The 16,618-nt window shown below is 45.2% G+C and overlaps 1 pseudogene; it reads right to left on the bottom strand.

The window, feature by feature from the left end:
• Positions 1-2,857: 2,857 nt before the first annotated feature.
• LOC103303084 (protein SPT2 homolog) lies at positions 2,858-14,536 on the bottom strand (annotated as a pseudogene).
• Positions 14,537-16,618: the final 2,082 nt, after the last annotated feature.

The raw sequence follows: 16,618 nt of genomic DNA, 5'->3' as shown, positions 1-16,618 counted from the left end.
TGGGATCGGGAAGACGGGGCTCCACTGAGACCCGGGTGCGGGCGGGGTTGCGCGCCTCTGGGCTCGGGTGTGGTCACACGCCTCTGGGTATAAGTGAGGCCTCACGTCCCTGGGTCTAGGTGAGGCCACATGCCCCTGGGCCCAGGTGAGGCCGGACTCCGGGTCCGGGTGAGGCCATGTGCCCCTGGACCCGGATGACGCTGGATCCCGTGCCCGGGCGAGGCCAAGCGCCCCTGGGTCTGGGAGAGCCCACACACCCCTGGGTCCAGGCGATACCATGTGTCCCTGGATCCGGGTGAGACCTCGTGCACCTAGGCCTGGGTGAGGTCACGTGCCCTTGGGTCTGAGAGGCCAAGCGTCCCTAGGTCCGGGTGAGACCATGTGTCCTTGGATCCGGGTGAGGCCGCATGCACCTAGGCCCGGGTGAGCCCAAGTGGCCCTGGGTCTGGGAGAGGCTAAGCGTCCCTGGGTCCGGGTGCGACCATGTGTCCCTGGAGCCGGATGAGGCCTCGTGCACCTAGGCCCGGGTGAGGCCACGTGCCCCTGGGTCTGGGAGAGGCCAAGCGTCCCTGGGTCTGGGTGAGACCATGTGTCCCTGGATCCGGGTGAGGCCTCGTGCACCTAGGCCCGGGTGAGCCCAAGTGGCCCTGGGTCTGGAAGAGGCCAAGCGTCCCTGGGTCCGGGTGAGACCATGTGTCCCTGGATCCGGGTGAGGCCTCGTGCACCTAGGCCCGGGTGAGCCCAAGTGGCCCTGGGTCTGGGAGAGGCCAAGCGTCCCTGGGTCCGGGAGAGACCATGTGTCCCTGGATCCGGGTGAGGCCTCGTGCACCTAGGCCCGGGTGAGCCCAAGTGGCCCTGGGTCTGGGAGAGGCCAAGCGTCCCTGGGTCCGGGTGAGACCATGTGTCCCAGGATCCGGGTGAGGCCTCGTGCACCTAGGCCCGGGTGAGCCCAAGAGGCCCTGGGTCTGGGAGAGGCCAAGCGTCCCTGGGTCCGGGAGAGACCATGTGTCCCTGGATCCAGGTGAGGCCTTGTGCAACTAAGCCCGGGTGAGGCCACGTGCCCCTGGGTCTGGGAGAGGCCAAGCGTCCCTGGGTACGGGTGAAGCCAGATCCTGGGTCCGGGTGAGGCCGTGCGCCCCTGGATCCATCCGGGTGAGGCTGGGTCCCAGGCCCGGGTGAGACCACGCGCCCCTTGGGTATGGGTGAGGCCACGTGCCCCTTAGTCCGGGTGACGCCGTGCCCCTGGGTTCGGCCGAGACCAAACCAGAGGGAGTCGGACCTCCATTACCACCATTTGTCCACCATCCAGAGCTGAGGGGTCAGTGCTGACATGTACACATAAGGAACTACTGGACATTGAAATTGGGTCTCAAAAGAACTGTTGGTCCAGGGGGAAGCTCGCTACAGATTGATTCATTTGCCTGTCAGCATAACTATTATTGCTCGTCTCACATTCAGTTCTTATTAGTATATATCTAGTGACATATGATCTCGCTCATCTAGGGGAAATGATGAACAACATAGACTGAGGAACAAGAACAGAACCAGAAGCAAGGAGGCATCGATCGGACTATCGGGCCTCCGAGGGAGGATAGGGGAGGGTAGGGGGAGGGTGGGGGGAGGGGGAGAGTTCAACCAAAGGACCTGTATGCATGCATATAAGCCTATCCAACGGTTAAGTTCAACAGTGGATTGGGGCATGCGTGGGGAGAGGGGTGGGATGGGAATGGGGGGATGAGGACAAATATGTGACACCTTAATCAATAAAGAAATTAAAAAAAAAAAAAAGAATGCTCAGCATCCAATCCATAAATATAGAATACAATATAATTTATTCTACTTTTTACTTCAAAGTCACAGAGATGACATCCACATAATTATAAAGACTACATTTTCAAGTTCTCAATCCAAATATATAGATTAGAACAGGTCACTTTATTGCTGACAACATTCATGGAAGGGCCAGATTCCTCATAAAAAAGACAAAATAAGTTTGATTGGGAGCCAGCCATTTCCCTACTCACCCATCAACAGAATTATGGAAGTCAAGAGGCAATCTTTTTTCCTTTTAAAATAGTAAAGGAACAAAAGAAGATTGGCTGACTGTTGAGTGGGCCCCACATTAGAGTACATAGCTCATCAGGATTGAGGCTGGCATCTGTGAGCAGTTAACTTCCTAAGAGCACTCACTGGGCATTGTCATCTACACTATGGCTTTCACCCCAGAAAGTATTTGAAAATACTTTATGCTCAAAATATATAGTATATATTCCTTGTCCTTGAGGACCCAAGTATCTATACTAATAAAAGCCTAGGTGGCCCTCGCACGTGACATTACCACAAGATAGCTGCCACAAGATGGCCACCACAAGATGGCCACGTGCACAGAGGAGGCGGGGCTCGGCAGCCACTTCGTGAGGTGAGGCCTGGGGGTCCCGGCATCTCCTCCACCTCGCGCAGAGGAGGCGGGTCCTGGCGGAGAAAGCAGGTTGCAGCAGGGGAGGGCAGTTGGGGGCGATCAGGCCAGCAGGGGAGCAGTTAGGCATCAATCAGGCCAGTAGGGGAGTGGTTAGGGAGTGATCAGGCAGGCAGGCAGGCAAGTGGTTAGGAGCCAGCAGTCCTGGATTGTGAGAGCGATGTCCAACTGCTGGTGTAGGCCCGATCCCGCACATCCTCTAAGAAGTCCCAGATTGGAGAGAGTGCAGGCCGGACTGAAGGACACCCCCTCCCTGTGCACGAATTTTGTGCACTGGGCCACTAGTAAATCTAAAATGATAATGGGCTTCTTCAGTCTGAAGACAGGACTTCTTTGCAGTAGAGTGCCTCCAGTGTTTCACAAAAATAAATAAAACAGCAGCTAACGTCTTTTCAGCTTCTTACCTCTCAGCATTTCATTGCTTCTTCCTCCCATCTCATTTCCTTTAAGTCCTCTTGCATACCTGGTCTTAAACTCTTTGATTCTTTCTTCTGCTGTTCTTTCCAACTACTCTCCATGTAACATAAGGCATAATCACTTTCATCTTTGTATTTTTTTCAGTCATAACCAAAGAATATGCTTAGATATTTCTTCCTGAAATTCTCCTTCATCTTTGATAAAATCTTCCATTTTGGAGTCAGAGTTCTCATCTTCCTCCTCTTCATATTCTTACTGTCTTTTGTAACCACCAGGGAAGGGAAACCTTTGAGGATGTTGGGCAAATCTGTAGCCAGCTAAGGAAGGCTTTGTTCCATTCATCTGTCCATTGGTGGGCCAGGTAATGATATTCTTAGAAGATATTGTTTCTGAGACAAAAGAGCATTTGGGCTTATGGGGGAGATCTAAGCTACTAACTATTCACCTAGTTCCCAAGCTGTTCACTGGTCTTTGAGGGCCTGAACTGCTGACAGTCTGTCTAGCTGAAACTGAGCCACTTACTGATTGCCCAGGGCCACTGACTGACCACCTGGGGGGCACTGAGCCACTCATTGGTCGTCGGTCATGTGGATTGTGCACAGGCCACCCAGAGTCACCAGAACTGACCACTGACTTCCTAGAACCACCTGGGCCACTGATGGGTCATCCAGAGCCACCTGTACTGCTGACTCTCTTTCCAGGAGGATTTAAGTCACTGGCTGGCCTCTTGGTCCCACTGATTGGTCGCTCAGGTCCTGAACTGGAGCTGCCATTTTGGCGCCTGGGCACGGAGCCAGAACTAACCGTAGGCTAAATATTCCCTGTGATGGGCTGCCCAGGAGCTGATCTGGAGCTGCTGCCTGACTGCCTGACACCTGGACTCTTAGCCTTATGTGGGGAGACCACAGGTCCAGGTCTGGAATGGCTAGGATGGGGAGGAGTTTTTTGGCTTTGTGCTCAGTAACATATTTCTGAGTCCCTTTAGCAGAAGTCTTTGGAACACTTGATGAATAGGTGCTCAAGTGAGTCTTTCCAGCCCGATTAAAAACAGGCCTGTCATGGTCCTCCCGAAGTGAGGCTTGGGAGAAGTTGCTAGATCCTACTTTGGTCCTCTCTCCTGGCATGGATTTGGATGAAAACAAACCTAAATGTTTCTTATTAGCTGTGCTGGGTCTGGATTTCTTCTCAGCACAAGGAAGGAGAGTACCTTTGGGAGAAGGATGCTTGTCCCTGGAAACTCTGCTAGGTTTTGTGCCCATATTTTCTGTGTGAGAGGGAACCATTTTGGTCAGAGGTAGTCCTGCATCTGCCTCGGGCTTCTTTTTCATATGTCTTCACTCAAGAAGTTTTCACTCCCTAAGTTCTTGTGCAGTCATAGGCCACTTTTTTTTTTCACTACCTTGATTTCCACTGGTTCATACTGTTGGAAGCTACCCATTATCTTCCCTATCAGAAAAGTGTAAACAAAGAACGCAGAAGGCTCATGAACCTTGAGCTCTGGCAAGGGCCAAAGCTATGCACCGATTGTTTAGTCGAGACAATGGTGGCTCAAGCAATTTCCTGACCAAATAGTCTCAAAGTAAATCTTTACTAATATTTACTGACCTTTAAGATAGTCTGTCTGTTACTGGAATTGCCTGCCTGACTAAGGGTAATATGTGTATCTAAAATTGAATAAAAGGCTGGCAGGGCCTGGGCAGCAGTGAAGTCCTTGCCCTTGCATTGGACTCTCCACCTGGCCCCCATTATTTCCAAATTATTATTTCTTGTCTTATCTCATCATTTGCCCATGGCCCTTCTCCAGATCCTGAACCCTGAACCACACGGGAAGTGGACTCTCACATCTGGCACCTCAGACAATGGATGTCTGGAGAAGAAGATTCACCTAGATCAGAAAAACAGTTTCACCAGCAAGGTGGGGAAAAAGAATTCACCAGATAGGTGGGGAAATTTGCCGTGTGCAAAACCCATGGCTAGCTGCAGAAGTCGTGATCTGTAAGTAGGGTGGGAACGTCTTTTTTTAGCCAGGCTAATGGGGTAGAATTCGTCAAAAAGGAAGAAGCTTTATTATAGAATTTTCGTTTGCATACTTAAGGATAAAGGAATTAAAGTGTCAGAAGGTATTATTTTACAGTTTTTGCATGTTATTATAGAACATAATCCCTGGTTTCCTGAAGAAGGTACATTAGATGTTGAATGTTGGGAAAAAGTTAGTCAGAACTTGAAAAAACCTCAGCAGCAGGGGAAAACTTTGCCTCCAAATTGTTTCTCCTTGTGGAACATGGTATTGTATTTGCTAGAGCCTTTTAAAAAAACAAAAGAGGTTAAACCCTCTCTCCTTGACCCTCTGCTCCTAAAGAGGAGCAAAAAGGAAAATTGGAGGAATGGCCTTCATGGCCCCCTCCACCTCCATGTTCTAATCCTGAAACATTTAATTCACCATTAATAGAATCACCTATGCAAAGAGTTATCCAAGATGATAAAAGGACATGATGGTGGAGGACCAACTTGCTTTTCCTATTATACAAGTAGCTGACCCACAGCTCCCAAATCATATAATAAGACAGCTTGAAAAATTTGACTTTAAAATGATAAAGGCCTTGCATGAAAGCGTAGTCCAGAATGGTTCTACAGTTCCTTTTACTGGAGAAATTATGACTAATATTTCTGAAGCATTCTTAGCTCCTTATGATTGGTATTCTCTGGCTCATACAACTCTGAAAGAGATTATTTACTATGGAAGGGAGAATTTTTGGAGAAATGTCAGGAGCAAGCCCATGCAAACTGTGGCTGAATGCTCAAGTAACTTATGAAATGCTGACAGGACTGGGACAATACAATAACATGCAAAATCAGCCAAATTATGTGTAACAGGCATATGAGCAAATTAGACTTTGTGGAAGAAGAGCTTGGTGGGCTTTACCATCAAAAGGGGACCCTGAGGGAGCTTTTAGTAAATGTAGGCTGGGGCCTACAGAGTCATTTTCTGACTTTGTGGCTTGTCTCACTCGAGCAGTGAGATGACAGATTCAACATGAAAGAGCAGGAGACATTTTAATTCAGCAATTAACTTATGAAAATGTCAATGCTGATTGTAAGAAATGCCTGACGCCTCTGAGAAAAAATAGTACCATTACAGAAATGATTCGAGCATGTCAGAATGTGGGGTCAGGCATTTTTCAAGCAAACTTACTTGCTGCCGCCGCAACAGTGGGGAATAAAAGGTGTTATAATTGTGGAAGAACAGGACATTTTAAAAAAGAATGTAGGCAACCAAGAAGGACACAAAGTGGCGATCTAGGGAAAGGTGTGCCTCCCAATTCAATAAACACAGATTAAACCTCTCTGTGTCCTAGAAGTCAGAAGGGAAACTATTGGACTGGTCAATGTAGATAGAAATTACATAAAAATGGGCAGCCATTAGATCAAGACATAGGGAATGGTCAACCACAGGGAAACGGCCCCCTAACCCCGTCATCAATAGGGGAAATTTGCCTTGCAAGGCCCACAGTGGACTCCCTCATCTGAGCCACTCCAGGGAGCGCAGGCCTAGTTCTTAACAATTATACTGTACTAGAGGCCCGGTGCACGAAATTCGTGCACAGGGGAAGGGAGGGGTATCCCTCAGCCCAACCTGCACCCTCTCCAATCTGGGACCCCTTGGGAGATGTCTGACTGATTGATGTCCATGGGATCGGGCCTAAACAGGCAGTCAGACATCCCTTTCACAATCTAGGACTGCTGGCTCCCAACTACTCGCCTGCCTGCCTTCCTGATTGCCCCTAACCGCTCTGCCTGCCAGCCTGATCACCCCCTAACCACTCCCCTGCCTGCCTGATCGACGCCTAACTGCTCCCCTGCCAGCCTGATCGTCCCCAACTGCCCTCCCTGACACCCCGGTCACCCCCAAATGCCCTCCCTTGCATATTTCCTCTTTATTAGATAGGGTTTTTTCTTTAGCATATTGGACAATCCTAACTGGTTTGGCTCAGTGGATGGAGCATTGGCCTGCAGAATCAAGGGTCCCAGGTTCGATTCTGGTCAAGGGCATGTACCTTGGTTGGGGGCACATACCCAGTGGGGAGTGTACACGAGGCAGCTGATCAATGTTTCTCTCTCATAGGTGTTTCTAGCTCTCTATTCCTTTCCCTTCCTCTTTGTAAAAAAATCAATAAAATATATATTATAAAAAAAAACATTTAAGATTCCTCCATATCTGCCTGGGTGGTGTGACTCAATGGTTGTGACCCCAGGCTGCCACCGCTGGAAGGGGATTGAGCCCTGGCCAGGCTGAGACCCCAGCCCAGGCTGCCGCCTCAGCCCAGCCAGGCTGAGACCTCAGCCTAGGCTGCCATCTCAGCCTGGCCAGGGATAGTGCGGTGGGGGTGTGCGGCCCCAGCCCAGGCTGCCACCACTGGCCTGAAGATAGCGCTGTGGGGGTGCACCGCCCTGCCAGCCTGAGACCCCAGCCCAGGCAGCCACCGCCACCAGGGGATTGTGCGGCTTGGGTGCGAGGCCTTGCTGGCCTGAGATCCCAGCCCAAGCTGTCGCTGCGGCCAGCGGATCCTACAGCTTGGGTGTGAGGCCCTGCCAGCCTGAGATCCCAGCCCGTGCTGCCGCCGAGGCCAGGGGATTGTGCAGCTTTGGTGCAAGGCCCTGCCCATCTAAGACCCCAGACCAAGCTGTCGCCGTAGGCAGGGTATCCTGCAGGTTGGGTGCGAGGCCCTGCTGGTCTGAGACCCCAGCCCAAGTTGCCGCTGCTGGCTGGGGATTGTGCCTGGTGCTGGCACCTCCCAGCCAGACACCCCGGGCTGCCGCCACTGGGCAGGGATCGCTGCGTGGGGGGTGGGCGCCTCCCAGATAGACACCCTGGGCTGCCGCTGCTGGGTGGACTTGGGGACTTCAGCAGGGTTAAGAGGACTGGGCGCCGCCATCTTGTAGCTATGGGCACTGCCATTTTTGTCATGAAGTGACAGTTAATTTGCATATTACTCTTTTATTAGATAGGATAGTGATCACTTTGACCCCCTATTTGGCTCAGCAAGCTGTTCACCTGTGCCACCGAGAACATTAGGATTAATCTTAGGGAGAAGTGGAAAAACTCTGAAAGGACTAATTGTTCTGCATGGAGTCATAGATTCAGACTATGAGGGAGAAATTAAGGTAATACTAGAATGTAGTTATATTATGCAAATTACTTCAGGACAAAGAATTGCTCAGATACTGCTTCTACCTATTATTCAGCAAGGTGAAGCTATAAATAGGAAAAGAGGAACACAAGGATTTGGAAGTTCAGATATCTATTGGATACATGAAATTAGCAAAACCCATCCTATGATTAATTTAAGAATAGAGGGAAAACGGTATAAAGGTTTAGTAGACACTGGAGTGGATGTCAGCATTATCAGCAAAGAATTCTGGCCTCCAAGTTGATCCACGGTAGAAGCTATAGGCTTTATCAGGGGGGTCAGAGTTCCTGATAAACACAACGCAGTGCTGCAGTGTTAAGGTGGCAAGATGAAGAAGGACAGACAGGATGGTTTCAGTCTTACATAGTCTCTGGGATTGCAGTCAATTTATGGGGCCGGGATGTTTTAGAAGGTTTACAAGCTTGTATTATTACCAGCAAAGGACAGCAGTTAATAATTCAGATGGGATATCAGACTGGTCAAAGCTTAGGAAAAAATAATCAGGGAATTAAAGAGCCCATCCAAGCCAAAGGAAACCCAGGAAGATGAGGATTAGGATATCAACCTTTTGAGGAGTGGTCACTGCTCAATCTCCTCACCCTCATGCAGATCCTATACAATGGAAAGATGATAGACCTATATGGGTGGATCAGTGGTCATTAACCAAGGAGAAATTAGGTAATATTCATGAATTAATACAGGAACAAAAAGAGGCTGGCCACATAGAGCCTTCCAATAGTCCTTGGAATACATCTATATTTACTATACCTAAGAAGGTGGCAGGAAAATGGCAATTGTTACATGATCTTAGAGCAGTTAACACTACTATGCATACCATGGAAGCTTTACAGCCTGGACTCCCAGTGCCTTTGCAAATTCCTCTAGATTGGTCTCTTATAGTAGTAGATCTTAAGGATTATTTCTTCACCATTCCCTTGGCACCTCAAGATAAACAGAGATTTGCATTTTCAGTGCCAGCTATTAATAATATAGAACCCATGAAAAGATATCAATGGAAATTTTTTCCTCAAGGAATGGCCAATGGCCCCACCTAGTGTCAAACATATATAGCTCAAATATTACATTACTAGCTTTCCCGTTGCAGGAAAAATCCTGCAATAGGATTTCCTGCTGCACTCTACCCCGCCTCCATTCCTCCCTTGTCGACTGCCTCACCTTCTCCTCCAGCCCGCCCGAGTTTCCCTTCGCCCCCGGCCCCGCCTCCGCTCCGCCCTTGTCACCCGCCCCGCCTTCTCCTCCAGCCCGCCCGAGTTTCCCTTCGCCCCCGGCCCCGCCTCCGCCCTGCCCTTCTCCTCCCCACCCCTGGCTTGCTTGCTTCTTCGAAGCTTTACTCCCTTCTGCAGCTCTTGGCTTCTTTGGACGCTGTCTTGATATGCAAATTAGCCGCCATCTTTGTTGGGGTAATTTGCATACTCGTCCTGATTGGTTGGTGGGCGTGGCTTGGCTGGTGGGCGTGGCTTAGATGTAGCGAAGGTGCGGTCAATTTGCATATTTGTCTATTATTAGATTAGATTCATTACATGGATGACTTGCTTTTAGCAAGTCCATGGGAAGAGCAGACTTTGGCAATGTAAAAATTGCTCCAGAAAAGGTATAGAAAGAAACACCTTTCAAATATCTGGGAACCATAATTGAAAACCAACATATTAGGCCTCAAAAGATGGAAATATGAAAAGATTGCCTTAAAACTTTAAATGACTTTCAAAAATTATTAGGGGACATTAACTGGTTAAGACCTTATCTGAAAATCTCTACGGGAGAAATGAAAAATTTATTTAATATACTTAGGGGTGACTCTAATCCTTCTTCATCCTGAACATTAACAGATGAAGCTAGGAATGAGTTGCTAAGAATTGAGCAGGCAAACTCCTCAGCCCAAGTAGCATGGTTACAGCCTGAATTGCCTTTATTGGGACAGATTAACCCTACTGCAAGTTGTCCCACTGGAGTCATCTTCCAAAAAACTCTCCTGCTATTATTGAATGGGTCCTCTAAAACTACAGTTACATATATAAAATTTATGGCTCAGTTGATATCTCAAATTAGAAAGCGCTGCAGGCAGCTTACAGGAGAAGAACCCCAATACATTTACCTTCCCCTCACTGGGAAGCAATTAAAAATATTATTTCAAACTGATTTAAATTGGCAAAGTGGACTAAGTGGATATTCAGGGGAACTTAGTTGTCACCGATTAAAAGACAAATTATTATAATTTTTATATTATACTCCCATTAGTATACCAAAAAATACTAAGCAGGAACCTATTCCTGGAACATTAACTGTTTTTACTGATGGATCATCAAATGTTAAAGCTGCATATCATACACTGAATTCAGACCGAGTATATTGACCAGTCATACTTCTGTACAAAGAATTGAATTAAAGGCTATTAAGGCTGCATTGCAGGATTTCCAAGAGCCTCTTAATATTATCTCTGACTCTTCTTATGCTGTGGGCCTAGTGAATATAATTGAAACTGCTCAGTTGAAATGGCTCAGTGACCAAAGTTTATTTTTACTATTTAAACAAGTTCAGCAGATTGTATAACAGAGACAATATCCTTTTTATATCACTCACATCAAGGCTCACAGTGTATTACCTGGCCCACTAACAAAAGGAAATGCACATGCTGATAAATTGGTTGCTTCATTAAAACAGGCTTAAGAATCTCATCAGCTTTTACATCAGCCTGCCAAACTGTTGTCCACACAATTCTCGATCACTTGACAGCAGGAAAAACAAATTATCATAGAATGTCCCACTTGCATGTTGCATCTGCCTCAAGGGCCTAATACAGGAATTAACCCTCGAGAATTGATAAGGGGACATATCTGGCAAATGGATGTAACACATTATACTCCTTTAGGATGCCTTGGGGGCATTGCATGTCTCTGTATATACCTTTTCAAAGGGCCTATGGGCTACTGCATCTACAGGGGAAACAGCAAAACAGATTATTAATCATTGCCTAGTTGCTTTTGCCATCATGGAAATTCCAAAAATTATTAAAACTGACAATGGACCTGCTTACACAAGCTGTCATTTCCAGCAATTTTGTAAAAAGTGGAAAATTCAGCACATTACAGGAATACCATATAATTTGCAGGGACATGCAATTATAGAATGCCAACATCATAGACTAAAATCCCAACTTGAAGAACAAAAGGGGGAATATAGAGAAATCTCCTGTAGGTAGACTACACCAAGCCGTAATTACTTTAAATTTTTTCACTTGTGATGCCGATGGCAAGACACCCATGGAAATACACTGGTGTCAGAATAAGCCAAAGGAAAATGGTCTGGTTAAATGAAAAGATCCTGAGTCTGGTTTATGAAAGGGCCCCAATCCCCTGTTAACATTTGGTCAAGGCTATGGTTGTATATTTCCAGAAAATTTCTCAAAGCCCGTGTGGATTCCCACAAGAAATATTAAACTTCAATATGGATCTGAGGGAGGAACTGGCCAGGTTAATGAGGACCTTGCACCTGGAACCATGCCTTACAGCTGCAGACAATAGACTACCTCAGCCACAGATATCAGCAGCCCCAAGCAACTCACTGAAGATAAGGAGTGGGAGGAGGATGAAGTGGAAAACAAAGAGCCCAGAGGTCACTTGGGGGATGGTTAAGAAGATGGTCCAGAAAGCTGAGCAAATTTGTGAGGAGACCAGAACCCCAAGAACACCTGAGAACTTCTTTCTTGCCCTGCTGGCAGTCATCAGCTGTGCGGTAATGCTACTGGGGGCAAATGGGGAAGTATTTTGGACTTATGTTCCTCACTTCATGGGTAAGACCCCTTATGTGGGATGATCTCATGTCTAATGTAGTCACCAATAACACCAAGCACCTTGGTCAACCAGGAGACCACAGGTGGGGCAAGGAAGTATATGGGCAAAGTATAATTACATGGGTATCACCACCCAGCTTCCCTTTTGTATGACACAGAACCAAACCACTGCTCCTTTGTGTGTAAAATTAAAAAGAGGCTTCTGGCTATCATGGACACCAAAGGAGGGGGAAGCAAAAGCCCAAATATATCTACTATCACTACTTGCTCTGGGGGGAGGTGCAGAAAATATAACTTTACTAAGACATCCCCCCACTAAGCCTTTATAAAAAGTCTTATGAATGGCACTCCACCGAGGAAGAAATTAATTGGCAAGACTGTTATAGTGATTACCCTACCACCAGCAAACTTAATAACAGTTTTTCCTTTGTGGATTGAAGCCCCAACAGATCTGCATATAGTAACAATCACACCCTAAAATGGAAGGGGAACACATCCTATCTATATGTTGAAGCTAATCACTCCATTTCATGGCATGGAGGAGGATTTGTTGGATCTCAATTTACAACATGACAATTGACCCCTACAAAATACGCAATGGGAATTAGCTGCTGCACTTGCACCTATTAAATAGTATAGTTTTAACTATAGTTCAGATAATTCCATTCGTACCTTATGGGGAACTCCCAATAAGACAGCATTTGCCACCACCTGTGTATTTGATCCGTTTGCACTCCTCTCAGACCCCATCCAGATGCACCTTAATGTTACAAGCCTGTGTATGAGGTGTCATGCACAGGCTGCACACTATCCCATTGTATTAATTCTATATTCCAAAAGGATTCCCTCATGATTTTAAAACAACCTGCTTTTGGTTAGTTTCCTACTAACCTAACTGAGTCTTGGGAATCTCATCAAACCTACTAACTGTTACATGATCTGGTAAAAATCTTAAAAAGACAAAAAAGATTTCTTGGAATGTTAATTGCAGGAATCTTTTCCCTCGTAATGTTACTTACTTCTGTGGGCATTGCTGCTTCATCCATAGTACAAACTGTTCAAACTGCTCAGTTTGTACAACCAGTTAAGGAAAATGTAACTAAGACCTGTCTATACAAAAAAGAATTGACAGCCAGTTTGAGATAGAATTATAAGCATAAAGTCTACAGTCTTATAGATGGGTGATAAAATCCACAGCTTAGAGCAAAGAATATCTTTGCAGTGTCATTATAATTTTTCCCAGATTTGTTTTACCCCATTCCCAATTGGGAATCAATAAAAAAAATCACCTTCTTGGTGCTTGGGGTAAAGGTAACAGAACTCTTGATATTTTAGAATTACAACAGTATATTGTACAATTATCCCAGGCAAACTTACAAACTAATTCCTTAGATGCCTGGCAGCAATTTTAAAAAGACATGAAAGAATTTAATCTCTTCCACTGGATCTCCTTACATTTGCCTCTCAGCATAACCACTATTGCTTGTCTCATTTTTATTCTTATGTTTATTTCTAGTCTGCAGATGTGGAATGAAGAGTCTTAAAAGGACTCAAATCCTTCAGGCGGCATTCACTTTTCAACATTTATTAAGAAAAAGAGAAGGGGGAGATGTTGGAAGATACCCACTGCCTTCCCTATCAGAAAAGTGTAAACAAGGAATGCAGAAGGCTCGTGAACCTTGAGCTCTGGCAAGGGCCAAAGCTATGCACCGATTGTTTAGTCGAGACAATGGTGGCTCAAGCAATTTCCTAACCAAATAGTCTCAAAGTAAATCTTTACTAATATTTACTGACCTTTAAGATGGTCTGTCTGTTACCGGAATTGCCTGCCTGACTAAGGGCAATATGTGTATCTAAAATTGAATAAAAGGCTGGCAGGGCCTGGGCAGCAGTGAAGTCCTTGCCCTTGTATTGGACTCTTTGCCTGGCCCCCATTATTTCCAAATTATTATTTCTTGTCTTGTCTCATCATTTGCCCGTGGCCCTTCTCTAGATCCCAAACCCAGAACCACTAGGGACATGGACTCTCATATCATACTGCTTTTTCTCAGCCAGCCTGAGTAGGTCAGTGAAGTTCATGATGGTGGGGCACTTTTAAGAGGGACCTTTAGTTTACTTTCAACTTTGGGAGGAGGTTCTTGCTCTGATGCTGCTTGATTGTATTCTAAGAAAAGAAAATTTCCATGGTTAAATAGGATTCCTGTTGAGGAAAAGTCAAAGAAAAGACAGGCAATGGAAAGCCACTAGTCAGGGAACAGACCATGTTCTGAATACTTGCTTATATTTCTTGGTCTGTTCCCTGACTAGTGGCTTTCCATTGCCTGTCTTTTCTTTGACTTTTCCTCAACAGGAATCCTATTTAACCATGGAAATTTTCTTTTGTCCTCTTGTCCATAGCTCTTGCTTTCTTGTCATGTTTTAGCTCAATTCACTTTTTCACTAGTTCTTCTTTTCTCCTTTTTTTCTCTAAGGCGTTTTGTCCGAGCTCCTCCACATTTCTTCTGAGAAAAGCTTGTATGCTGCTGATTGGACATCCTTAACTTTTGGGTCTTTTTTGGGAGGACCCACTGCCCAACTATACCTTTTCGGTATGCTGTTGGTTCCTTGTCCTTTAGAAGCTATCATGAGAATTTCCCTGAAATCCATGTTGACCGAATTGGATAGAATGGGCCAGCTCTTGGAGAGGAGTGAAAGCGCATCTTACCCAGTGGCCAGCTGCAGCCAAATGAACTGGCTGGCAGCCTCTTTTCTACCTTTATTCAGCATGACCAATTCTGGCGCTATCCAAGACAGTCTGCCTGCCCCCTTCCCCAAGCAGCCTGTATCCTTACAAGTCCAATGCTGCGCTCCCACCTTTGAAACTTTAAATAAAAGTTTTACATCCACAAGATAAATTAGTAGATTGTTCCACATTCATTGACATAATAATTCAGTTGAGAATAAGTTACTTTAGTTTAATTGTTAAATTTTAGTTCAGCCTGGCTGGTGTGGCTCAGTGGATTGAATATTCTCTCAGGCACCAAGAGGTTGCTGGTTTGATTCCTGGTCAGGGCACATGCTAGGGTTGTGGGTTCAATCCCCAGAAGGGGGCATGCAGGAGGCTGCCGATTGAAGTGATATCTCTATCTCATCGATGTTTCAGTCTCTCTCTCCCTTTCCCTTCCTCTCTCTCTGAAAATCAGTATTACCATATATTTTTTAAAATCTTAGTTCAAGAAATGGTGATAGACATGTACTCCCAAAATGTCTGAATACTTGCTTATATGGTGAAGAAACAAAAGTTCATATTGATTTTTTACTAACAATCAATAATCTTACTCATTTAATATCTTTTTTATTGATTTCAGAGAGGAAGGGAGAGATAACATGCATATAAATACATATCCTTTAAAACAGTACGTGACACATATAATCAAAGAAAATGTACAAGGGCAACAAAACACATAAGATGCTGAGGAATGATCTTAACAAAAATGTGCACAATCTGTATAAATAAAATTTTATTTTATTTTTTATTTTTTAAAATTAATTTCTTTATTGATTAAGGTATCACATATTTGTCCTCATCCCCCCATTCCTACCCCACACCCCTCCCCACGCATGCCCCCACACCCCTGTTGTCCTTAACCACTGGTTAGGCTCATATGCACGCACACAAGTCCTTTGGTTCATCTCTCCCCTTTACCCCAACCCACCCCTACCCCCCCTCCGAGGCCCAACAGTCCGATCCATGCCTTCCCGTTTCTGGGTCTGTTCTTGTTCATCAGTCTATGTTGTTCATTATTTCCCCTAGATGAGTGAGATCATGTTCTATTAGAAATACACTTATAAGAACCGAAAATGAGACAAGCAATAATGGTTATGCTGATAGGCAAATGAATCAGTCTGTAGTGAGTTTCTTTCTGGGCCAACAGTTCTTTTGAGACCCAATTTCAATGTCCAACAGTTCCTTATGTGTACATCTCAGCAATGACATTTCAGTTCTGGATGGTGGACAAATGGTAGTAATGCAGGTCCGACTTTCTCTGGTTTGGTCCTGGGCAACCTGCAGTGATGCACAGCTGCTAACTGCTAGTATGGCAAGGCAATGTCGGCGTCTTCCATCTCTGCACTGCTTCTCTTCTGTCTTCATGGCTGAAGTAGTCCTGTCGATTCCTCTCTGTTGCTGGAATCCACATGGTCTCGGAGTTGTTTTCTGAAAATATACAAACATATTCTCGACCAAAAGTTAATAAAGGAATATTTTCTATAAATTTGACTTGGGATCCTATTTCATTTTTTTGCCCAAATGATTTTCCTCTGGCTTGTTTTGACACCTTGTGTGTTTTTCATGGGTGTCTTGCTTTTAGCCTTACAATTAATTTTTTAAGTATTTATTTTCTAGATGTAATTTACTTACAGGATATTTTTCCTTACATGATATTCTTCTACTATTCCCCCCTTTTATGATTTAAATATTAGGAGGCTTTTGAAAATTTTATAATGTAGTCTTGATAGCTTTTAAATTTTAATTTTTTTGCACTATAATATGACTGATTTAGGTTCATTACATGTTACACAATTTTATCATGAGATAAACTACAAAAAATTTTTTTAGTTAACACTTTAGGAACTGCTTTTTGTCCAGTACAATTAATTTTTCTAGAATATTCACTTATTTCAATTAGCCAATTTAAATTAGCCTGAAAATTTGACTACTATTTTACTGTCAAATTTAATATTCTAACA

This window comes from Eptesicus fuscus, chromosome 8, assembly GCF_027574615.1.
Source record: "Eptesicus fuscus isolate TK198812 chromosome 8, DD_ASM_mEF_20220401, whole genome shotgun sequence".
Classification (NCBI taxonomy): Eukaryota; Metazoa; Chordata; class Mammalia; order Chiroptera; family Vespertilionidae; genus Eptesicus; species Eptesicus fuscus.
The sequence above is the reverse complement of the archived record's forward strand: the minus strand, read 5'-3'. Positions and strand labels throughout refer to the sequence as shown.